Genomic DNA, 26,231 nt, shown 5'->3' with positions numbered 1-26,231 from the left:
CTTCTCTGGGCCAAGGCTCATTTAAAATGGACTGTGGCAAAGTGGAAAACTGTTCTGTGGTCAGACGAATCAAAATTTGAAGTTCTTTATGGAAATCAGGGACGCCGTGTCATGCGGACTAAAGAGGAGAAGGACGATCCAAGTTGTTATCAGCACTCAGTTCAGAAGCCTGCATCTCTGATGGTATGGGGTTGCATTAGTGCGTGTGGCATGGGCAGCTTACACATCTGGAAAGACACCATCAATGCTGAAAGGTATATCCAGGTTCTAGAGCAACATATGCTCCCATCCAGATGACGTCTCTTTCAGGGAAGACCTTGCATTTTCCAACATGACAATGCCAAACCACACACTGCATCAATTACAGCATCATGGCTACATAGAAGAAGGGTCCGGGTACTGAACTGGCCAGCCTGCAGTCCAGATCTTTCACCCATAGAAAACATTTGGCGCATCATAAAACGGAAGATACAACAAAAAAGACCTAAGACAGTTGAGCAACTAGAATCCTACATTAGACAAGAATGGGTTAACATTCCTCTCCCTAAACTTGAGCAACTTGTCTCCTCAGTCCCCAGACGTTTACAGACTGTTGTAAAGAGAAAAGGGGATGTCTCACAGTGGTAAACATGGCCTTGTCCCAACTTTTTTGAGATGTGTTGTTGTCATGAAATTTAAAATCACCTAATTTTTCTCTTTAAATGATACATTTTCTCAGTTTAAACATTTGATATGTCATCTATGTTCTATTCTGAATTGAATATGACATTTTGAAACTTCCACATCATTGCATTCCGTTTTTATTTACAATTTGTACTTTGTCCCAACTTTTTTGGAATCGGGGTTGTAATAGGAGCTTAGACATGACATTTTTTGGAGTGGGACCAATAGTGTCACCAGAGCCATACTTGCCTGAAGTTACAAGCCTTTATCCATGTGTATTGTTAGTCTGGTTTTGCCTTTTGTTCTAATTTCTGGTTCACAAGGTTTTTGATTCTGTCTCATGATTAATGTTTGCTGATTGATTGCCTGACTCGTGATTGTTTTTGGATTATGATTGAGAATACGGTTTTGGATCTAGTCTTTTCATTAAAACTTCAAACTGTATTTGCATCTGTTTCAGCCTGTATTTGGAAGACGCTCTGGACACTTACAGTAAGGCTTTTATGCCTGAGGACTACAGTTGACTTGGTAACTTTAGGATTGCAATTGTCATGAACAGTTTTGCACTCAAGTTTCCATCAATGAAGAGTTTATACTGTAACTTCAACAAAAAAAGACTTCATGTTAAAACTGTTAAAAATGTTATAATCACATTGTTATCACCCAAATGAGGATGAATTCCCTTTTGTGTTTAGTGCCTCTCGAGGTTTCTTCCTCATGTTGTCTGAGGGAGTTTTTCCTTGCCACTGTCGCCACAGGCTTGTTCATTGCGGATAGATTAGGGATAAAATTAGCTCATGTTTAAAGTCATTTAAATTCTGTAAAGCTGCTTTGCGACAATATCTATTGTTAGAAGCACTATACAAATAAACTTGACTTGACTATTTCATGACAACAATAACACAAATTGCAGGAAGCTAACCAGCTCGTGTTAGCCTGCTACCATCCATCCATCCATCTATCCATTATCTGTAGCCACTTATCCTGTTCTACAGGGTCGCAGGCAAGCTGGAGCCTATCCCAGCTGACTATGGGTGAAAGGCGGGGTACACCCTGGACAAGTCGCCAGGTTATCGCAGGGCTGACACACAGAGACAAACAACCATTCACACTCACATTCACACCTACGGTCAATTTAGAGTCACCAGTTAACCTAACCTGCATGTCTTTGGACTGTGGGGGAAACCGGAGCACCCGGAGGAAACCCACGCGGACACGGGGAGAACATGCAAACTCTGCACAGAAAGGCCCTCGCCGGCCACTGGGCTCGAACCCGGACCTTCTTGCTGTGAGGCGACTTTAATTTAGCTTGCTACCTAACACACAAATCTTTGTTAAAGGGCAATTTTGCTCATTAACCCTCTGGGGTCTGAGGGTATCTTCTGGCACTCTAATGATTTTGGTATGTTCTGAGTTTGTTGTCAGTTTCAACAAATCTAAGCAGTATTTTCAAAGTCATATGACTTTTTTCTATTCAGCACAAGTTCAGCTACAATAATATCTCTGTAGTCTGTATGTCATGATTGCACTTAAAAAAAATAACAGATAAATGAAGATGTTGTAAAAAGCAGTTTTAGAACTGTGTTGGAATGTGTGAAAAAAAACATGACCTTAACCATTGTGATGAACTGTTTTGGTCACTTGAGGTGATTCTGTTCAGTCTTAGGAATGTATCAAGCACAAAAACTTAAATCTGCTCCACTGATTTGGACAATTAACTGGCCATCAAAAAAATTATGTCCTATTGTTTGGGGATAAAATGTTGGCAGTGGGAGGGGTATTCAATGAGAAGGGTAAAAATTTCCATTCCATTCAATGAGAAAAGTGAAAACCTCTCCCACCGCTAACTCTTAATCCCTTCAGGTCAAGTCACAATGGATAAGGCCATGTTTTTCACACATTCTAACACAGTTCTAAAACAGATTTTTACAACATCTTCATTTATCTGGTATTTGACTTTATTTTGGGATTTGACTCGATTCAGCGTGTCTTGAAATTAACCCTTGTACTATTTTACTCAGTTCAGAGCCACAAACAACTCTATTACACAATTAGTCTGTAATTTTGCTCCCACTCCAACTCCAAATTTTACTCTCTAAACTCAAAACAGAGCAAAATTAACTATTTTTAACTATCATCAGTGTCACAGTTCTCAAGATTGAATTGAATCGCTGTCCTGAGTCATGAATTGAATCATGAACTGAATCGCTGTCCTGAATTAGCCGAAGCACATAAAATCCGCATCTAGCAACAAGTTTTACCTCCAAATAGCCTAAACTGTGGCTGGCAGATTTTATCCTGTTTACGATGGGCATTCTCACTGCGTAAGAGGAACCAATTGAAACCGAAAGGGTGAAAGTGATTATCATTCCGTTACCATGTGAATAGTCTTTTACGAATGTGTAATTGTGCGCTCAGCACTCCGACTCCGGTGTGACTGAGTAAGGTGATACGTTATATGTTTCATCTAATTTAGGAAATTTAAAAAATATAATATTATTTGGGGGCAGCACGGTGGTGTAGTGGTTAGCGCTGTCGCCTCACAGCAGGAAGGTCCGGGTTCGAGCCCCGTGGCCGGCGAGGGCCTTTCTGTGTGGAGTTTGCATGTTCTCCCCGTGTCCGCGTGGGTTTCCTCCGGGTGCTCCGGTTTCCCCCACAGTCCAAAGACATGCAGGTTAGGTTAACTGGTGACTCTAAATTGAGCGTAGGTGTGAATGTGAGTGTGAATGGTTGTCTGTGTCTATGTGTCAGCCCTGTGATGACCTGGCGACTTGTCCAGGGTGTACCCCGCCTTTCACCCGTAGTCGGCTGGGATAGGCTCCAGCTTGCCTGCGACCCTATAGAACAGGATAAAGCGGCTAGAGATAATGAGATGAGATGAGAATATTATTTGGCAGTGGGCACATAGGAAAGTGTAAAGTATAACATTTCTGTCAATCTGTTTATCATGCTTGTATGATTAAAAACTCATGAAGATATTTATCTAAATGCATGACCTACTCATTCTAAACCTGTCAAGCTTCGCCAGCGAAGCTCTCGACCCCAGAGGGTTAAATTTGTAGTTTGTAACAGTGCCCGACACATTATACAGTATAAGGAATAAAACACAACCGTAATTTCCTCTTACAGCACATACCAAAGTGTTTTATTCCTCCTGTACCACAACAATGTGCCCTTGTTTTATTAAATAAAGTATAACGCATCATACTTTCTTCCATTTGTAGTTACATTTGTAGTTTTGTTATGGAACACCCATGATCAGAAGTTAGTTCCTGTTATCACGACTTTCATTATAAACTATCTATAACCAGTGATTCCCTCCCCTTAACATTACTGCATCACCTCTGACTGATACAAAACACTGACACTGGAGACTCCTTCCATAAACGCTATGATTAAATCACATACAGTCCGGTGCAAAAGTCTTAGTGGGCATGTAAAGAAATGCTGTAGACAAAAAATGGCTTAAAGATAATCAAGTGAAATGTTTCAACATTAAAAAAAATATGATAAACAGTAAACAGTCAGCCATAATAAATGAAACAAAATCAATATTTGGTGTGAGACGACCCTTTGTTTAAAAAAAAAATGGCAGTCTGAGGTCCAATGAGTGCAGTTTTATGCGGAAATGATCTGTAGGTTTTACTGAGCATCTTACAGAACCAGCCACAGTTCTTCTGGACACTTTGACTGTCACACTCGCTTCTTCATTTTGCACCAAAACCCAGCAGCCTTCATTATGTTTTCTTTTTTAATTTGAAAAGTGCTCTCTGAAATGTAATATGCTGCTCAGATATAAACTTTTTTTTTCTGTAACATTTAATTTTGTGCTGGAAAATGAAACGAACGTTTGGAACTCTAAAATGTTTTAAGAATGTTTTGACTCAATAATGTAGAAGTCATAAAATAGAAATCTATTGCAAACCTCGTATAAAAATATAGAGGGCTAAGACTTTTGCACAGTACTGTATGTCATGTAATGACAGGGATATAGGCTGGACGCATACGCAGTCAACGGGTTTTACAGATTTTTACGTTGAGGCATACAGGTAAACAAGTTCAAATCGACAGGCATAAACATAAACTAGGACAGGCAAAGTTCAGGCGATGGGGAAACACCTGAGACTCAGCAAAACAAACACCAGAGTCGAGAAACGGAAAGAAGCCAGAACTGGGAAGTGAACACAGGAAAAAGGCTTATCAAAGAACATGGTACTAAACAAACGCCAGAGAACACAAGGTATAAATGCACAAAGTAATCAGGGAACCAACAGGAGCCAGGTCACACAGAGGGAATACAACCAATTAGGAGACGAGACATAAACTGTGAATTTGTTGTTACTCTGTAAACTATAGTCTAAAAGAAATGAGGAATTCGTATAAACATTACAGGCAGAACTACTGTCAGAACTGCTGTTATAGAAAATTAATCAGCACCTTCTGACTCAATCAGAAGTGACATCATCGGAGTGAAATATCAGGAATTATTATACATACAGGGCACTTTTTCCATGGAATAAAAACACGTGTTTTATTCCCTTCTAGCGGGTTTCATTCATTTGGTTTGATAGCATGCAATATTATTAGTATCTCACTTATCCTACGTGTATTACGTCACTCTACCCAACGGAGAATGTAGTTTATGATATTGCATGGTTGTCAAGACAACGTGATGTCACACGTCAGAAATGTAAAACTTCTGCGCTAGCGAGCGACTGTGACAATTTGAAAACAAACATGGCCGCCAGGTTTGCTTTGTTAAATACGTCAGATTTTGAGAGAATTTTAAAAGAGAAAGACGTGTTGAACGCCTGAAAGGAATGTATTATAATAATAATAATAATAATAATAATAATAATAATAATGGGGCGGCACGGTGGTGTAGTGGTTAGCGCTGTCGCCTCACAGCAAGAAGGTCCGGGTTCGAGCCCCGTGGCCGGCGAGGGCCTTTCTGTGCGGAGTTTGCATGTTCTCCCCGTGTCCGCGTGGGTTTCCTCCGGGTGCTCCGGTTTCCCCCACAGTCCAAAGACATGCAGGTTAGGTTAACTGGTGACTCTAAATTGACCGTAGGTGTGAATGTGAGTGTGAATGGTTGTCTGTGTCTATGTGTCAGCCCTGTGATGACCTGGCGACTTGTCCAGGGTGTACCCCGCCTTTCACCCGTAGTCAGCTGGGATAGGCTTCAGCTTGCCTGCGACCCTGTAGAAGGATAAAGCAGCTAGAGATGATGAGATGAGATGAGATAATAATAATGGCTTTTTTCATGGTCTATCAGATATATTCCATTCAGCTACTCATCTTCGACTTGCTCAGTATCATGCTCGCTGAATGGAATATATCTGATATACCGCTCAACGCCAGCCAATATTATTTTAACATCAGGAAATATGTCACTCAGATCCGTGACGTATTTCGTATAAAAAATGTGAGTTTTTCAACACGAGAAGCTAAACTTCATATCTTCAAGCGAATGTGCGATTTTCTTTTTATTATATCGACACATTCACAAACAAAAAGTCCCCAAATTTACCAAAACAAAAATTTATCATCGGTTTCCTCATGAGTGACATATAGAGATTTATGTCACAGTTTTGGTTCTTTATGTCCCGGATGGAGCTCGTATAAAAAATACGAGTGGCGTATTTCCCAGTAAAATACTCGAGTCTATGTAATATAACAGGATTGATGAATAACATCAATAAATATCCTGGCAGCCTACAGTTGTCTATATTTTTCATATTGCACAATACAAAGGCATGAGTACTCTGTGTGTGTGTGTGTGTGTGTGTGTTGACCGGTCATTCTCTGACATTTTCAACGTTGTGCTATTCCCCGCTCTAAAAGCCTTACCGCCAAACACAGCATTCGCATTTCTGCTGGATTGGTTTTATTCCCAATGTAAATATTAATAAAAGGTGCTCCTGAAATAACAGTTGTTTGAGCAATCTTCATTTATATACACAGCACTTTTGCGTTGCCTTGTTGGGCCAATATTTTGAATGCAGATTGTTACAGTACATTATTTTCTGGCGAAGCTCTCTCCCCTCATAAATGAGTCAGTGAAGACGCTCCACCTCTGACAGAGATGCAGGAGAGGAGACAGACAGACAGACAGATAGATGGACACAGAGATATAGAAAGAGAGAAGAGCGTGCTGATAATCCCTGATCGTGAGCTGATCCTTGGAAATGTGCTCCGGTGTGAAAAGCTTGCTTTCTTCTGAATCTGTTCTAAGTGAAGCAGTGAAGATCAGAACCGACGTAGGCAGAAAAAAAAGACGAAAAGTTGAGCAAGTCCCATGTGTCTTTCTTTTCTGTGTTCCTTTAGAAACTGACAGTGAGTCATAATCTGTGTGTGTGTGTGTGTGTGTGTGTGTGTGTGTGTGTGTGTGTGTGCGCAGTCTGTTCATTTGGCTTTATAACAAAGACAAACACACACACGTACTGTACCCCTGCACAAGCACACAGTTCTACATATATCCGTACACTGCCCTACACACACACACACGCACACACACACGCAGACACTTATCCTGCATGGCTGCCCAATCTGTAGAAATAATAGTACAGTTAATGGCATCCCTGGCTGCAGAAAGTTTGCGAACCCCTATCCTAAAACCTATTGCCACAAAGATCATCACAATATGTCACAGTTAGGATGCATCTGAACGCATGCTGTTGTATCTAATAGTATAGGGCTGTGGGCACGTGCCGTCCTGGACTGCCATGCAGTGAGGTAATAAGGCGTCTCCTTCCCTCCACTAGCCTGGGGAGGGTGGTGCCTTGAGCAAGCACTAGCAACCCCTCGCTTCCTCTGGTCAGGGTTACAACCAAAGACTGGACTCGGCAGACTGTGTGAAGGAGACCACTGCCTGCTGGGCAGGAAGGCGGATCCAGCAAAGTGTCTGTGGAGCGTGATCAGAGCACCGTGCAACACATAGAACACTGTTGGCCATCCACTGCATCCCGACCTAACTCCAGACGTCTTGATTCTGTCTTACCCCTGGGCCCAGTTAAGTCGGGACAAGAAAGTGAGGCTGATGGCTGCACAACTTTCCCTCACTCTAATCCAAGTCATGCGCAAGTCATGACTTTGTGACAGCGTGCCTGTCACTACAGTTGAGTACGTGCTCTGACGGCCATACCAACAAGCCTGGCTCTTTGGTGTTGCGGTTAAGGTGCAGGTTTGGCACCCTGTAGACTTGGGTTCAAGGCAGAACAAGGTGACTGTTCTCTCGCTTTGCTACAGATGGTGTCAGAATTGGGATGGCTTGCCAGGAGACCATTGGAGATGTGCCCTGTGTGTGAGCCATATGAGGGACCCCCAGGATAGGTGGCCCCTGTGCAAGGGACTCCAGAGATGGGTGACGTATGAGTGTGTGGGGCACCCTGGTCTGGGAGAAGTACGGCTGGGGGAAGCTTGAGGGATGTGTGTGACGCGCACGGGTGCACCTCCCGAAGGGAAGGGAAGGGAATGCCTGTTGAGTATGTGCTCTGACCAATGAGCTTGTACCAATGAGCTTGGCTCTTTGGTGTTGTGGTCAGGGTGCAAGTTTGGCACTCTGTAGACCTGGCAAGAGTTCAAGGCAGGACAAGGTGACTGTTCTCTCGCTTTGCTACAGACTTCAAATTCAAGTCCTGGGGTGATGAGCAAGTGGTGAAGCACTGGAAGCTGTCGTCATGAACCTGCACACAGGTGGCCCAGGGCATAGGGTCGCTCTCTGCTGGAACGAAGCAGCAGCAGAGTTTGGCAGCCCCCTGGGTGTCTGAGCAGCCCTGTTTAGAATTCACTCTGTTTGGGGGCGTCGTGGATAAGGCGCCATACCATAAATCTGGGGACCCGGGTTCGATTCCACCCCGAGGTCATTTCCCAATCCCTCCCTGTCTTTCTCTCCCGCTCATTTCCTGTCTCTACACTGTCCTATCCAAATAAAGGTGAAAAAAGCCCAAAAAAAATCTTAAAAAAAAGAATTCGCTCTGCTCACCTCCATGGAGGAAGGTGCTAGAAAAGGTGCCCTAAACATAACGTACTTCACCTCACCCTGTCCATCATACCGCAGCTGGTGGGGGTCCCACTCAGCACTCAAAATGCAACAAAAAGATAGTCAAGGTACTCAACCTTGGCACGTGTAATGTTGACATGTGGGTGTACCTTCAAAGCCTGGATTGGCCTCATCAGTCACCTCCAGAACCACAACCACCACCCACCAAACTGAAATCATGGTCATCTTCGACTCCAAAGGACGAACATCATGAGTATCTAATATGGTGTTAATGCTACAGTGAAGAACTCTGGGTGAAGATTCCCAAAGGTTGTGAGTATCTCTGGAATGATCCTGCACCAAAATCCACAGGACAATGAACACGCCTTATTCCCAATCATAGCTCAAACTAAACAGGATGTATTTTCACTGAGGTGTTCGATCTCTCTGCTGCGATCTCTGTCTACTGCATTTGTGCCTCTTTCACCACCAACCGCGGTCTTTTCTCCTGGTGTCTTCAGTTTGTCCAGGTTGTTCAACCAAACAGCACATAATAATCCTAATACTCCAAAAATGCTCCTTCCGAACCCTTGACACAACTTTTAAAGTGTAACAGCTTGGCCACTATTGTAAAGTGCATTGAAATATTTTAAAGGAATGTCATTTAATACACTTTAACAAGGAAGTAGTAAAAAAATTTCCTGCTGCCACAGTTTAACCGTTAAATCTGACCTGCAGCACTACGATTGGATGAAGCTCAGCTCACAGCCCTCTAAAAAGCCATTTTGTCTCAATAGTGTCTCAGTATATAGTGCTTTTTGAGTAAAACGTTCCACTGAAGTTCTTTTCAGCTTTTCATCTTTTGGTATTTGAAGCACTGCCAGATTGGATGAGCGCTGTGGTGCCATTTAATGAGGGAACAACTGGCAGAAAGGTTGAAAGGCTGTGAAAATGAAAATGCTTTTCACTCAGAATGGACTTCTAAATCTGTCTTTTCCCATAGAATCAGTGCAGCGATTAGGAAATGGAATGACTACGATAAAGCAATAATGAAATTTTAAATGGCTTATTAGACAGTCCAAACGCATGAAAGGTAAAGATGACATGTTAATTCTCACTTGAACGCTATTATCATTATTGGTGGCATGGTGGTGTGGTGGTTCACACTGTCGCCTCACAGCAAGAAGGTTCTGAGTTCGAGCCCAGCAGCCGACGAAGGCCTATCTGTGTGGAGTTTGCATGTTCTCCCCGTGTTTGTGTGGGTTTCCTCCGGGTGCTCCGGTTTCCTCCAAAGACATGCAGGTTAGGCTAATTGGTGGCTCTAAATTGACCGTAAGTGTGAATGTGAGTGTGAATGGTTGTTTGTCTCTATATGCAGCCCTGTGATGATCTGGCGACGTGTCCAGGGTGTACCCCGCCTCTCAGCCATAGTCAGCTGGGATAGGCTCCAGCTTGCCCGCGACCCTGTACAGTATAAGCGATGATGTATGTATGTATGTATGTATGTATTATTATTATTTCCATTCTGTGTACACTCTAGAGACTGTTGTGTGTGAAAACCCCAGGAGATCAGCCGTTTCTGAAATGCTCAAACCAGCAGCCCATCTGGCTCAAACCAACACCCATGCCACAGTGAAAGAAAGTCACACCTTGAGATCACAATTTTTCCCATTCTGATGTTTGAACATCATAAACATTAGTTAATTGAAGCTCTTGATTTGTATCTGCATGATTTGATGCATCGTGCTGATGTTGAGGGATCGGCTGATTACAGAACTGCATCAAACAGCAGGTGGATGTAGGGGAGTTCCTAATAAAGTGGCTGGTGAGTGTAACTAAAGATACAGATTTTGTTGCCCAGTGGTCAAATTTTCTAAGTTCTAGTCCAGCAGATTTCAGTCTGAATGTCAAATGATATTACCATGTCTAGTTCTGAGTAATTTTAAAAGTCATGTTGTTACCGTACAAAGTGACTTGGAACCTCGTACTCAAAATTTTAATTCTATTATGTAAGAATAGTTGCATTGTTAACAGTGTTGTAGTTGAGTCACTAAACCTCGAGATCGAGTCCAGTCTCGAGTCCCCAGTGTTCAAGTCCGAGTCATTAAAAAAATTTTCAAGTCGAGTCCACTATTAATCCGAGTCGAGTCCGAGAACAAGACTCCAACCGCACCATTTGACAGTGGCTGTTTCAGCGCCATTAACATTAGTTTGTTCCTGAACATGCCGTATGAACAGGTGAATGTGCTTCTCTTTATCAGGGAGTGTGAAGTATTCTGTCAGAGATGGTTGGGAGACGGATGTAAGTGCAGAAGGTGCGTTTATTACTACAAGTGAAGACACGTAAACGATCCAGAACGGCAGGCAAAATCATAAAACAGTGAAACCGGCAATAGGTCGAGCGAGGCACAAACAGGCTATTGTAGACTCGGCAGAATCAAAGACGAGAAACAGGAAATCAGGGATCAGGAACCCAAACAAGGAAATAAGGCTCGGTAATGTGTCAGCAACACAACTCAATACTTCGCAAAATAAGTGTGTTTTCACAGTTTTTATATCAGTGCGCTGATTGTGCCTTAATCCTGTGCAGGTGTGAGTCATTTACGGCGCGCAAGAGTCCGCTTGGTGTGTGCGCTGTCCGGAGCGCGCCCGAGAGTCTATCTGATGCACGCGCCAAGGAGCACAGGTGTGACACTCTTGAACGAAATTAGTATAAAAATTAATGTAGATATAAATATCTTATGCCAAATTATTCTGGCATGTTACAAAAAATAAAGAAAAAATCAGTCCTCGTCTCCAATTTACAAGTCCGAATGCAGTTAATGCACGAGTCCGAGTCCAAGTCCAAGTCATCAGTGTTCAAGTCCAAATAGAGTCATGAGTCCTTAAAATTAGGGTACGAGTCGGACTCAAGTACTAAAAACCTGATTATTAATTACAGAATTTCTTATAGACTTATTATAAACATAATAATTGTTGACATAATGTTTCATGTGTCAGCCCTGTGATGACCTGGCGACTTGTCCAGGGTGTACCCCGCCTCTCACCCATAGTCAGCTGGGTTAGGATCAGTGTTGGGCACGTTACTTTCAAAAAGTAATTAGTTATAGTTACTAGTTACTTTTCCCAAAAAGTAACTGAGTTAGTAACGGAGTTACTTTGTCATAAAAGTAACTAATTACCAGGGAAAGTAATTATTCCGTTACATTTTGTTCCCCCTCAAAAAAATCAAATTCAATTAGTGTAATCATAATAAAAGTGAATGTTAAATGTGTTTAATGACTGAAATGGACACTTAACAGAACCATTTAGTAACGTTATCTACACTATATTAATATTTTTGTGGGACAATGTGAGATAAGACATCTATCAAATGTAATATATTTTTGTAGTTATTAAAATTATGTTACTAATTACTGGCCACTGACGAGGACAAACGCTTTGTTCCTCGACATAATGTGCATTGCACATAAACACTTTTGCCTTTTATTTCAAGTAATGAAAAGTCCTGGCTGTATTTCCAGTTTGAAAGCGCAGTGCTGGGCTGACCGCTCGCCATCGCTCTGTCTTCCGATTGAAAGAGCGTGCAGTCATGCAGTAGGCGTGGCCTACCTACGTATGTTGTCCAAATCTACTCTGATTGGCTTACTGTGCCGTTGTTTCGTGTCTCCCCGCCCCACACTAAAGCAGAGTAAAGAAAGGCTGAACGAGCAGCGTGCCAGATGAGAGCAGCTTTAATAAAGTAACGCATAGTATTTTATTGTAAGTAACGGGAACGGCGTTATAACGATGTAAAAAGTAATTAGTTAGATTACTCGTTACTAAAAAAAGTTACGCCGTTAGTAACGCCGTTTATTTGTAACGCCGTTATTCCCATCACTGGTTAGGATCCAGCTTTCCTGCGACCCTGTAGAACAGGATAACAGGCTACAGATAATGGATGGATGGATGGATGGATGGATGGATGGTAGCAGGCTAACACAAGCTGGTTAGCTTCCTACAATTTGTGTTATTGTTGTCATGAAATAGTCAAGTCAAGTTTATTTGTATAGTGCTTCTAACAATAGATATTGTCGCAAAGCAGCTTTACAGAATTTAAATGACTTTAAACATGAGCTAATTTTATCCCTAATCTATCCCCAATGAACAAGCATGTGGCGACAGTGGCAAGGAAAAACTCCCTCAGACAACATGAGGAAGAAACCTCGAGAGGCACTAAACACAAAAGGGAATTCGTGCTCATTTGGGTGATAACAATGTGATTATAACATTTTTAACAGTTTTAACATGAAGTCTTTTTTTGTTGAAGTTACAGTATAAACTCTTCATTGATGGAAACTTGAGTGCAAAACTGTTCATGACAATTGCAATCCTAAAGTTACCAAGTCAACTGTAGTCCTCAGGCATAAAAGCCTTACTGTAAGTGTCCAGAGCGTCTTCCAAATACAGGCTGAAACAGATGCAAATACAGTTTGAAGTTTTAATGAAAAGACTAGATCCAAAACCGTATTCTCAATCATAATCCAAAAACAATCACGAGTCAGGCAATCAATCAGCAAACATTAATCATGAGACAGAATCAAAAACCTCGTGAACCAGAAATTAGAACAAAAGGCAAAACCAGACTAACAATACACATAGATAAAGGCTTGTAACTTCAGGCAAGTATGGCTCTGGTGACACTATTGGTCCCACTCCAAAAAATGTCATGTCTAAGCTCCTATTACAACCCCGATTCCAAAAAAGTTGGGACAAAGTACAAATTGTAAATAAAAACGGAATGCAATGATGTGGAAGTTTCAAAATGTCATATTCAATTCAGAATAGAACATAGATGACATATCAAATGTTTAAACTGAGAAAATGTATCATTTAAAGAGAAAAATTAGGTGATTTTAAATTTCATGACAACAACACATCTCAAAAAAGTTGGGACAAGGCCATGTTTCCCACTGTGAGACATCCCCTTTTCTCTTTACAACAGTCTGTAAACGTCTGGGGACTGAGGAGACAAGTTGCTCAAGTTTAGGGATAGGAATGTTAACCCATTCTTGTCTAATGTAGGATTCTAGTTGCTCAACTGTCTTAGGTCTTTTTTGTCGTATCTTCCGTTTTATGACACGCCAAATGTTTTCTATGGGTGAAAGATCTGGACTGCAGGCTGGCAGGACCCTGTAGGACAGGATAAGTGGCTACAGATAATGGATGGATAGATAATGTTTCATGAGTGTTATTATAGTACCTGTATATATGAGTACCAGTAAGTTGTGACCAACTGGAACATCCTTGGCCCCCATACTTTTTTCTAGACATGGAACTGACCTGTGTGTGCTACTGTTTTCTTGGGAAGAACTTTAAGCATGTTTTTCTTGAATCTTCTGACATTTTTTTTTGTAAATCATATTAAATTTGTAGTCTAATTAGCAACTAATGTCTAGTGTAATTTGACCTTTGAAGATCACAGAAATGTGCCTGGAAATAGCTGAGAAGCCATCTCCAGGCATCTGAAGCTCTTCAGCTTCCTTCGGCCGCATTGTTCCAGGCCTTGGGCCCGTCAGGCTGAAATTTGGACAAACAGACAACATTTCAGACTTGTACGTCCTGTGACAGTCTGCTTAAAATTCCTTATTTCCCACACTGTAAATACCATCAATTGCATGTTCCATCAAGTGATCAGGATACAGAACTCATTATGGCATTGAGCAGAGCCAAAAACTACATCCACAGTGTGCAAAGGAAAAAAAAACATATTGGAGATGTAATTTTAGATATGAATTATATTTCGTCTTCCATCTCTAGTCGGTGTTAATGACTATCTTTTATTCGAAACACAAGTGCTGGTTCCACAGCCATAACTCCAGGCTCACCAAAGTTAAAGCGTTCATCATAAAATCCAAGCCTGTAGCTGCCTAGCCATGCATGAACTCAATCGAGGATGACAGTTACCACTGCCCTTCTAGCAGAACTATAAAATTCTCATTACGTGTCATTTTGGAGCATAAACCAACGCTTTGTAAGGTGGCATGTGCACATATTGTTCCATAGAACCTGACAAAGTGGACCAATAATAAAATAACTCGAGATGAAGTACAGTTTTACCTCTCGTTTATAGGCATCCTCCTACTCACTGCTCTATATGGTGAACAGGAGTGTAGCTTGAGCTGTATGGCATTACATAGTGTTTACTTGACCAGGACTCCTACTGAGCCTCCACATGGCAGCACATATGCAGTTTCCGAGACATCTTCCGAGTCTCTGATATGCTCAGGAGTCTCAGAATAGCAGGCGGTCTCAGAGATGTGGGTTATGAGACAGTACTAAGGTTCTTTATCAAATGGACGGAAGGAAGACAGACAGAAACCAAACCTTGTTCAACATTTTGGCTTGAATACATGAACTTGGAGAACATTTAGTATTAGACATTTCTGACAGCGAGTATAATCAGTTGATTAAAATCCACTTTCCTTATGTTTATAGTTGAACCGTTGAGTAAAATGAACAAAATGTGATGTCATTAGCTTGACACAGGTTGACATTTTCCATTACATTATTGGACAATGATTGAAATGATAATAAGAGTGTCATTTTTTTTCAAATCATCTCCCAAGTTAGTAGTGTTGCCTGGAAATATCTTAAAATACAGCCATACGTCAGAACATGTGTCAGCCCTGCGATGACCTGGCAACTTGTCCAGGGTGTACCCCGCCTCTCACCCATAGTCAGCTGGGATAGGATCCAGCTTGCCTGCAACCCTGTAGAACAGGATAAGCGGCTACAGATAATGGATGGGTGGATGGATGTCAGAACATCCAGTACCAGTCAAAAGTTTGGACACACCTTCGAATTCAATGTTTTTCTTTACTTTTATTAATTGCAAGACACTTCTTCATATCTTAAAGTAATGATGGATGTTGTTTCTCTTTGCTTCGTTGAGTGGTTCTTGATATAATACTGTATGGATTACTACAGTTGTAGATGGAATAGGGCTATTTACTGTATTTTTATTATTTGCTATTTACTGTTTGATCTCAAACGCATTAAGAAGGCAAGAAACTCATCCACTAATTAACTTTTGACGAGGCACATCTGTTAATTGAAAAGCATTCCAGGTGACGACCTCATGAAGCTGGTTAAGATAATGACAATAGTGTACAAAGTGTCATCAAGGTAAACAGTGGCTACTTTGAAAAATCTAAAATATGAAACATATTTTGATTTTTTTAACACATTTTTGTTTACCACATAATTCCAGATATCTCATCTCATCTCATTATCTCTAGCCGCTTTATCCTTCTACAGGGTCGCAGGCAAGCTGGAGCCTATCCCAGCTGACTACGGGCGAAAGGCGGGGTACACCCTGGACAAGTCGCCAGGTCATCACAGGGCTGACACATAGACACAGACAACCATTCACACTCACACCTACGGTCAATTTAGAGTCACCAGTTAACCTAACCTGCATGTCTTTGGACTGTGGGGGAAACCGGAGCACCCGGAGGAAACCCACGCGGACACGGGGAGAACATGCAAACTCCGCACAGAAAGGCCCTCGCCGGCCATGGGGCTCGAACCCGGACCTTCTTGCTGTGTGGCGACAGCGCTAACCACTACACCACCGTGCCGCCCCTAATTCCAGATATGTTCCATATTTTATTTCATCGTTTTGATGTCTTCAGTATTGTTCTACAATGTAGAAAATACAAAATACAGAAAACCCTATGAATGAGTAGGGGTGTACAAACTTTTGACTGGTACTGTGTTTTCCTGACATAGCTGCAGACATGACAGTTTTACTGACAGTGTCAGCTATATAGTCACATTCAGGTTGGGGAATTACTCACAGTCGTAGATTAGACTGTACATGCTATTTATCCAGTAAGGTATGTGAATGATGCATCAACCCCACTGAACACCTTTGAGATGAACTGGAACACCAACTGCGCACCAGACCTCCTCACCAAACATCAATGCCTGATATCACTATTGCTCTTGTGGCCAAGTGAGCAAATCCCCATAGTCACGCTCCAAAATCTATTGAAAATCTAAGCTGAGTGGTTAAGATATTTTCTACTGAACAGAAGTTCATGAGTTCAAGTCTCATTACTGCCAAGTTGCCACTGTTGGGCCCTTGAACAAAGCTCTTAAACGTTTCTGCTCCAGAGCTACATGGCTCCAACTCCAAGAAGAAAAACATTTCACAATACTGTACATGTACTAACCTCATTTCCAGTGAAGTTGGGATATTTTTCAAAATGCAATACAACCCCAATTCCAAAAAAGTTGGGACAAAGTACAAATTGTAAATAAAAACTGAATGCAATAATTTACAAATCTCAAAAACTGATATTGTATTCACAATAGAACATAGACAACATATCAAATGTCGAAAGTGAGACATTTTGAAATTTCATGCCAAATATTGGCTCATTTGAAATTTCATGACAGCAACACATCTCAAAAAAGTTGGGACAGGGGCAATAAGAGGCTGGAAAAGTTAAAGGTACAAAAAAGGAACAGCTGGAGGACCAAATTGCAACTCATTAGGTCAATTGGCAATAGGTCATTAACATGACTGGGTATAAAAAGAGCATCTTGGAGTGGCAGCGGCTCTCAGAAGTAAAGATGGGAAGAGGATCACCAATCCCCCTAATTCTGCACCGACAAATAGTGGAGCAATATCAGAAAGGAGTTCGACAGTGTAAAATTGCAAAGAGTTTGAACATATCATCATCTACAGTGCATAATATCATCAAAAGATTCAGAGAATCTGGAAGAATCTCTGTGCGTAAGGGTCAAGGCCGGAAAACCATACTGGGTGCCCGTGATCTTCGGGCCCTTAGACGGCACTGCATCACATACAGGCATGCTTCTGTATTGGAAATCACAAAATGGGCTCAGGAATATTTCCAGAGAACATTATCTGTGAACACAATTCACCGTGCCATCCACCGTTGCCAGCTAAAACTCTATAGTTCAAAGAAGAAGCCGTATCTAAACATGGTCCAGAAGCGCAGACGTGTTCTCTGGGCCAAGACTCATTTAAAATGGACTGTGGCAAAGTGGAAAACTGTTCTGTGGTCAGACGAATCAAAATTTGAAGTTCTTTATGGAAATCAGGGACGCCGTGTCATTCGGACTAAAGAGGAGAAGGACGACCCAAGTTGTTATCAGCGCTCAGTTCAGAAGCCTGCATCTCTGATGGTACGGGGTTGCATTAGTGCGTGTGGCATGGGCAGCTTACACATCTGGAAAGACACCATCAATGCTGAAAGGTATATCCAGGTTCTAGAGCAACATATGCTCCCATCCAGACGACGTCTCTTTCAGGGAAGACCTTGCATTTTCCAACATGACAATGCCAAACCACATACTGCATCAATTACAGCATCATGGCTGCGTAGAAGAAGGATCCGGGTACTGAACTGGCCAGCCTGCAGTCCAGATCTTTCACCCATAGAAAACATTTGGCGCATCATAAAACGGAAGATACGACAAAAAAGACCTAAGACAGTTGAGCAACTAGAATCCTACATTAGACAAGAATGGGTTAACATTCCTATCCCTAAACTTGAGCAACTTGTCTCCTCAGTCCCCAGACGTTTACAGACTGTTGTAAAGAGAAAAGGGGATGTCTCACAGTGGTAAACATGGCCTTGTCCCAACTTTTTTGAGATGTGTTGTTGTCATGAAATTTAAAATCACCTAATTTTTCTCTTTAAATGATACATTTTCTCAGTTTAAACATTTGATATGTCATCTATGTTCTATTCTGAATAAAATATGGAATTTTGAAACTTCCACATCATTGCATTCCGTTTTTATTTACAATTTGTACTTTGTCCCAACTTTTTTGGAATCGGGTTGTAAAAACAAAAATCTGTGATTTGTTAATTCACATGAACCTTTATTTAACTGACAAAAGTGCAAAGAAAAGATTTTCAATAGTTTTACTGACCAACTTAATTATATTTTGTAAATATAAATCTCATCTCATTATCTCTAGCCGCTTTATCCTTCTACAGGGTCGCAGGCAAGCTGGAGCCTATCCCAGCTGACTACGGGCGAAAGGCGGGGTACACCCTGGACAAGTCGCCAGGTCATCACAGGGCTGACACATAGACACAGACAACCATTCATACTCACATTCACACCTACGGTCAATTTAGAGTCACCAGTTAACCTAACCTGCATGTCTTTGGACTGTGGGGGAAACCGGAGCACCCGGAGGAAACCCACGCAGACACGGGGAGAACATGCAAACTCCACACAGAAAGGCCCTCGCCGGCCCCGGGGCTCGAACCCAGGACCTTCTTGCTGTGAGGCGACAGCGCTAACCACTACACCACTGTGCCGCCCTAAATATAAATGAAGTTAGATTTTGATGCCTGTAACACACTCAAAAGAAGTTGGGAGAGAGGCATTATTACCACTGTATGACATCACCTTTCCTTTTAATAAGACTTTTCAATCATATGGAATCTGAGGATATTAATTATTGCAGTTTTGCAGTTGGAATTTGTGTCCATTCTTGCTTGATACAAGACTTCAGCTGCTCAACAGTCCGCGGTCACCGTTGTCTGATTCTCCTCTTCATGATGCGCCATACATTCTCAATAGGGGACAGATCTGGACTGGCAGCCGGCCAGTCAAGCACACGCACTCTGTGTCTACAAAGACATGCTGTTGTAACCCGTGCAGAATGAGGCCTGGCATTGTCCTGCTCAAATGCACATGGACTTCCCAGGAAGAGACACTACCTTGATCGCAACGTGTCTCTAAAATCCCAGTATATGCCTCATCAAATAATACCTTCGCACACATGTAACTCACCCATGCCGTGGGCACTGATGCCCCCATACCATCACAGATTCTGGCTTTTGCACCTTTCTCTGATAACAAACTGGATGGTCGTGTTCATCTTTGGCACTGAACACTCGATGTCAGGTTTTCACGAAAACAAGTTGAAATGTGACTCATCTGACCACAGCACACATTTACACTGTCTTTCGGTCCATCTGAGATGAGTTCAGGCCCAGAGAAATTGGCAGCATTTCTGCATAGAATTGGTGGATGGCTTCTTTCCTTGCGTAATACAGTTTCAGGTTGCGTTTCTGAATACAGTGGCGGACTCTGTTAAGTGACAACAGTTTTCCGAAGTACTCCCGAGCCCACGTGGCTGTATTTATCACATTAGTATGACGGTTTCTCAGGCAGTGCCACCTGAGGGCTCGAAGGTCACGCACATTCAGCAATGGTTTCTGACCTCACCCTTTACACACTGAGATGTCTCTGAATTCCCTGAATCGTTTCACAATATTATGCACTGTAGATTTTGAAAGAACTAAAATCTTGCGTTTGGAAATGTTCTTTTTGAATTGACAAACAATTCTCTCACGAATTTTGGCACAAAGAAGTGAGCCACGCCCCATCCTTGCTTGCAAAGACTGAGCCTTTGATGCATGATCCTTTTACACCCAATCATGATAACAATTAACCTGCTTATTGTGGAATCTTCCAAAATAGTGCGACTTGAATATCCGATAAACTTTTCAGTCGCGTTTTGTCTGTCCCAACTTTTCTTGAGTTGGTTGCAGGCATCAAATTCTAACTTCGTTTACTGTATATTTACAAAATACAATTAAGTTGGTCAGTAAAACTATTGAAAATCTTTTCTTTGTTCTTTTGTCTGTTAAATAAAGGTTCAAGCGAATTAACAAATCACAGATTTTTGTTTTTATTGCATATTGGAAAATATCACAACTTTTCTGGAAATGGGGTGAGTATATAACACAAAATCTTCTCTTCTCTTTTCTTCTCTTCTCAGCAAGACAGCAGATTGAGAGAGTGATTTGCCGCTCTTAAATTGTCCAATTTGAAATGCATGAACAGCATCACCATTCGAGCTGATCTAGAAACTCACATAAAGACCTAATCAAACAATCTCAGCCTGATCACAGCAGCCGAAACCTTTCTACTTTACTTCCTGCGATGATCATTTAAGTGATTTATTTATAATAATCACCATATCAGCCACTTGTTCAGGAATTGTTTCAAATAAATAGGATCATGCCTGATGCGTGGACTGCATCACGAATCCTGGACTGGCCTGTGAATCACAGGATGCCAAGAGCAGATGCCTGTTGGTGGAGGAAAGCGGGCAGGCAAATTTTTTAAAAGGAAATTTATTTTATTTTTTACAATGTGTCAAGGCATCACACTCAGCTGCACCACAGAGATACATTCAGAACTCCTCAGAGACAGGAAAAAAGCGAGAGTATTAGAGAAAAAGAGTGAGAGGCAGACGGATATACACACCCAGGCAGTGGGAGAGACGAGGGAAAGGAGAAAGCACCTCAGAGATGGAGACCTAGGAGTATAACTCATCAGGCACTTTAGACCTGTTTCATTGTCACATGACATGTCCCGATGGCCAGTCTGTGTTAGGGAGCACTATATATCTATATATCTGTCAGTGTGTGAATAAGTGACAGTGAGATCCTGAAATTGGTGAAATACACTTTTGCAAAAAGACACTGACACTCTCACATCACTGCACAGACGGCTGCAACAAAGCTCACATAAGGTACAATTAAATATACAGCTCGTGCACTGAATATAATTACTATTTCCAGAAACCGTCCTCATCATTAAGCATTAATTTACAGTATGTTCTTTTGGAAGAGAAGAACATCTCATCTCATTATCTCTAGCCGCTTTATCCTTCTACAGGGTCGCAGGCAAGCTGGAGCCTATCCCAGCTGACTATGGGCGAAAGGCGGGGTACACCCTGGACAAGTCGCCAGGTCATCACAGGGCTGACACATAGACACAGACAACCATTCACACTCACATTCACACCTACGCTCAATTTAGAGTCACCAGTTAACCTAACCTGCATGTCTTTGGACTGTGGGGGAAACCGGAGCACCCGGAGGAAACCCACGCGGAGAACATGCAAACTCCACACAGAAAGGCCCTCGCCGGCCCCGGGGCTCGAACCCGGACCTTCTTGCTGTGAGGCGACAGCGCTAACCACTACACCACCGTGCCGCCCCAGAGAAGAACATGCAACATAATTTAGAAAATTCTACCTTGAGCCAAAAGAAGAGTTATGCATTGAGGAAGTGATTTGTAATTTTTGTTTATTCATACAAAAAATGGTTCTTTGTTTAAAAAAAAAAGTCCTCTTATCTGGGCATGGACAATCTATAGGAGATAACACCCAACAAACTGTCCTGATCTCAGAAAATAACAGAACTCTCCTTGAACCTTTCCACATTTTATAGTGTCACAGCCTGAACCTGAATCAGATCATCGAGAATATGTGTCCGGAATCCACACAAAATAGCTCATAACACTGAAAAATCATTGTAGCTTTTAAAAAAAGAAAAAAAAGTTGTAATTGCATTGTAAAGTTGATGTGAAACCTCTATATTACGTTTAATCCAAGTAGTTACCAACAGACATCTCATAACAAGACCGTTAATGACCTAAAACATCATCAGATTTTCACACAAGTCCTAAAAGTAGATAAAGAGAACCCAGTTAAACAAAGGAGACAAAAATATTATACTTGGTCATTTATTTATTGAGAAAAATGATCCAAAATTACATATCTGTGAGTGGCAAAAGTATGTGAACCTCTAGGATTAGCAGTTAACTTGAAGGTGAAATTAGAGTCAGGTGTTTTCAATCAGTGGGATGACAATCAGGTGTGAGTGGGCACCCTGTTTTATTTAAAGAACAGGGATCTATCAAAGTCTGATCTTCACAACACATGTTTGTGGAAGTGTATCATGGCACAAACAAAGGAGATTTCTGAGGACCTCAGAAAAAGCGTTTTTGATGCTCATCAGACTGAAAAAGGTTACAAAACCATCTCTAAAGAGTTTGGACTCCACCAATACACAGTCAGACGGATTGTGTACAAATGGAGGAAATTCGAGACCATTGTTACCCTCCCCAGGAGTGGTCGACCAACAAAGATCACTCCAAGAGCAAGGCGTGTAATAGTCGGTGAGGTCACAAAGGACCCCAGGGTAACTTCTAAGCAACTGAAGGCCTCTCTCACATTGGCTAATGTTAATGTTCATGAGTCCACCATCAGGAGAACACTGAACAACAATGGTGTGCATGGCAGGGTTGCAAGGAGAAAGCCACTGCTCTCCAAAAAGAACATTGCTGCTCATCTGCAGTTTGCTAAAGATCACGTGGACAAGCCAGAAGGCTATTGGAAAAATGTTTTGTGGATGGATGAGACCAAAATAGAACTTTTTGGTTTCAATGAGAAGCGTTATGTTTGGAGAAAGGAAAACTCTGCATTCCAACATAAGAACCTTATCCCATCTGTGAAACATGGTGGTGGTAGTATCATGGTTTGGGCCTGTTTTGCTGCATCTGGGCCAGGACGGCTTGCCATCATTGATGGAACAATGAATTCTGAATTATTGCAGTGAATTCTAAAGGAAAATGTCAGGACATCTGTCCATGAACTGAATCTCAAGAGAAGGTGGGTCATGCAGCAAGACAACAACCCTAAGCACACACGTCGTTCTACCAAAGAATGGTTAAAGAAGAATAAAGTTAATGTTTTGGAATGGCCAAGTCAAAGTCCTGACCTTAATCCAATCGAAATGTTGTGGAAGGACCTGAAGTGAGCAGTTCATGTGAGGAAACCCACCAACATCCCAGAGTTGAAGCTGTTCTGTATGGAGGAATGGGCTAAAATTCCTCCAAGCCGGTGTGCAGGACTGATCAACAGTTACTGGAAATGTTTAGTTGCAGTTATTGCTGCACAAGGGGGTCACACCAGATACTGAAAGCAAAGTTTCACATACTTTTGCCACTCACAGATATGTAATATTGGATCATTTTCCTCAATAAATAAATGACCAAGTATAATATTTTTTGTCTCATTTGTTTAACTGGGTTCTCTTTATCTACTTTTAGGACTTGTGTGAAAATCTGATGATGTTTTAGGTCATATTTATGCAGAAATATAGAAAATTCTAAAGGGTTCACAAACTTTCAAGCACCACTATACCTATTTATTTGCCAGAAAGAATCCAAAATGGTGAGGAATTGACTGAGAAGAAGCGATTTTTGTTGAACTGTTCATTAAGGCTTAATTAGTCCATAACTTCATTAATATTTGTAATGAAGCAAATCTGGGTAGAAGTTATATGCACCCTAGGTACCCCTACCTTCATGCCAGAAAGAATCAAAATAGGTGAAAAATTGAGGGAGAAGAAGCGATTTGTGTGGAAACTGTTTGTTAGGGATTGATTAATTACTCCATATCTTCATTATTAATTACAATTATGCAAATTTAGGTAGAAGCCATATGCACCCCAGGCAGACCGACCTTCCTGCCAAAAAGAATAAACATTGGTGAAGAATTGAGAGAGAAGAAGCGATTTTTGTGAAATGTGGACGACTCCGGATGGACGCTAGACAACACATGATGGTGTCAACTCATCTCCTGTCGGCCGGATGAGCTAACAGTCAATATTTGGTGTGAGACGACCCTTTGCTTTCAGGGAAAAAAAAAATATTAAAGGGCATATCACGGGTAAATTCAGGAGCAAGATCAATGTAATTTGATTACATTGATCTCAGAAAGCCACTTGAGGCGAATTGGTCCGCCTCTGAAAAAACTTGGCATTTGGATTTCCCAGGAAACATTGATTTTCGTGACATCATTTGCGGGATGCCTCCCTCTGAATCCTACGTCAGCGCTGGCTGGTTTATGAGAAAACGACCTGGTGGTTTTCTGCAAATTTCTTCAACGTTATCACGTAATTATTAAAATGGTTAACAGATGTATCATAGGAGGGTGTAGCAACATCAATCTTGATGGGATTAGTACTCATCGTTTCCCAAAAGACCGGACAATGAGAGAGAAATGGGAGCGCTTGGTCTACACAGGCTGTGCACTGAAACCGTGCAAAGCTCTCGCAGCCTGCTGGCGCTTCAGCAGGTAACGTCACGAATCTGGCTCCAGACTCCCTTGGGATTTTTCCAGATGCGTTTTGTTATTTTATTTTTTTCTGCTGTAGACAGATGGCCTTGTGCAAAATTACCCTTCTGGGTGAGTGTGTACAGGGACATACTTTCATATAAAAAAAAATGAAATTGGTCCAGAATATGCCCTTTAATAGTCTCAGGTACAACGAGTGCAGTTTTATAAGCAAATGAGTTGTAGGTTTTACTGAGCATCTTGCAGAACCAGCCACAGTTGAAAAGTGCTCTCTTATGTAATATGCTGCTAAGATACAATTTTTTTTCTGTCACATTTAATTTTGTGCTGGAAAACAAACTTTTGGAACTCTGAAATGTTTTTTTTTTGTACTGACTCAATAATGTAGAAGTCATAAAATAGAAATCTATAACAAAGTTTGTATGTTAGCCAGAGATGCCACCAAGAGACTCAAGCCAATGCTCAACATGATGCTACCACCACCATGCTTCACTGTGTGAAATGCAGTGTTGGGTTTCAATCAAATGCAGAGTGTCCAAAAAGTTCAATTTGGGTCTCACAAGACTTTTTCCTCATGTTTGCTGAGTCTTGACTCTTGGCAAACTACAAACGAGATTTCATATGGTTCCCCAGTTTTACATAAAGCCCAGCTTTGTGGAGTGTCCAGATTATGGTTATATCTTCCATCTGAGATGCGGATCACACACGTTCCTTTTGCGTTACCTTAGTTCTCTTGGACTCAACAATGAGATCAATATCTTTTTTTTTTTTTACATTCTGACATCCTAATTTTAGATACTTTCATAAAACACACTGCCTCCAAACGTCACATGCTGTAACCAGTCATGCCACACTGGTCCGCCTTGCCTGAATAAACCAAACCAACAAAGGAACCACTCCGAATCACCTTCCTCTAAACCCCCACTCTGGCCATCCACCTGGAGTCTGAAGATATACCTCTTATCATCATCTCAGCTGTTTAAAGCTCTCCAGTCATGATGCATGATGAGCTTCACTCCACCCGGCTGACTTATCAACCAGCACACAAGGCTGATCTCAGGTCAGAGGCGAAAGAGAACCTTTTTTTTTCCCCCACACAAAATCTTGAGCCATCATGGTGGACAGTTCCATAGATGTCAGATAAAAATGCAGCTGCTATGAGTAGTCTAGGTTTTATTCATTTTATTTTTTTTAATTGCCCAGCAAGAGACTACAACATGTCACCATCAGTACCCCAAAAAGCCAGCTCCGTTTTTCAATAAGTTCTGGATTTCAGAGGATCTGAAAAGGTTTAAAGTAACATTCAGGAGACATTTTTTGCATGTATCTTTCTCTGGAACATACCCCTGCTCTCATCATCGACTGCACTGGTGACTGCTCACCTTGATAAAATTCCCATCAACCCCTGGAGCAGCATGCTGCAACATGGCCTTGCATCTGAAGTTCTTCCCACTCAGGGACTTAAATAAATGACAGGAAAAAAAATGCCTGAGGCTGTACAGCATCAGAACTACTCCTTCATCAGCCCTGTCAGAAAGAAAGAAACCACCACACCGCTACTTTCAGGGTGAGCGTGTGCAGACATTTTCTTTTTTGTAAAAAGCACTT

The sequence above is a fragment of the Neoarius graeffei genome, chromosome 14, assembly GCF_027579695.1.
Source record: "Neoarius graeffei isolate fNeoGra1 chromosome 14, fNeoGra1.pri, whole genome shotgun sequence".
NCBI lineage: Eukaryota > Metazoa > Chordata > Actinopteri > Siluriformes > Ariidae > Neoarius > Neoarius graeffei.
Note: the sequence above shows the minus strand (reverse complement) of the source record.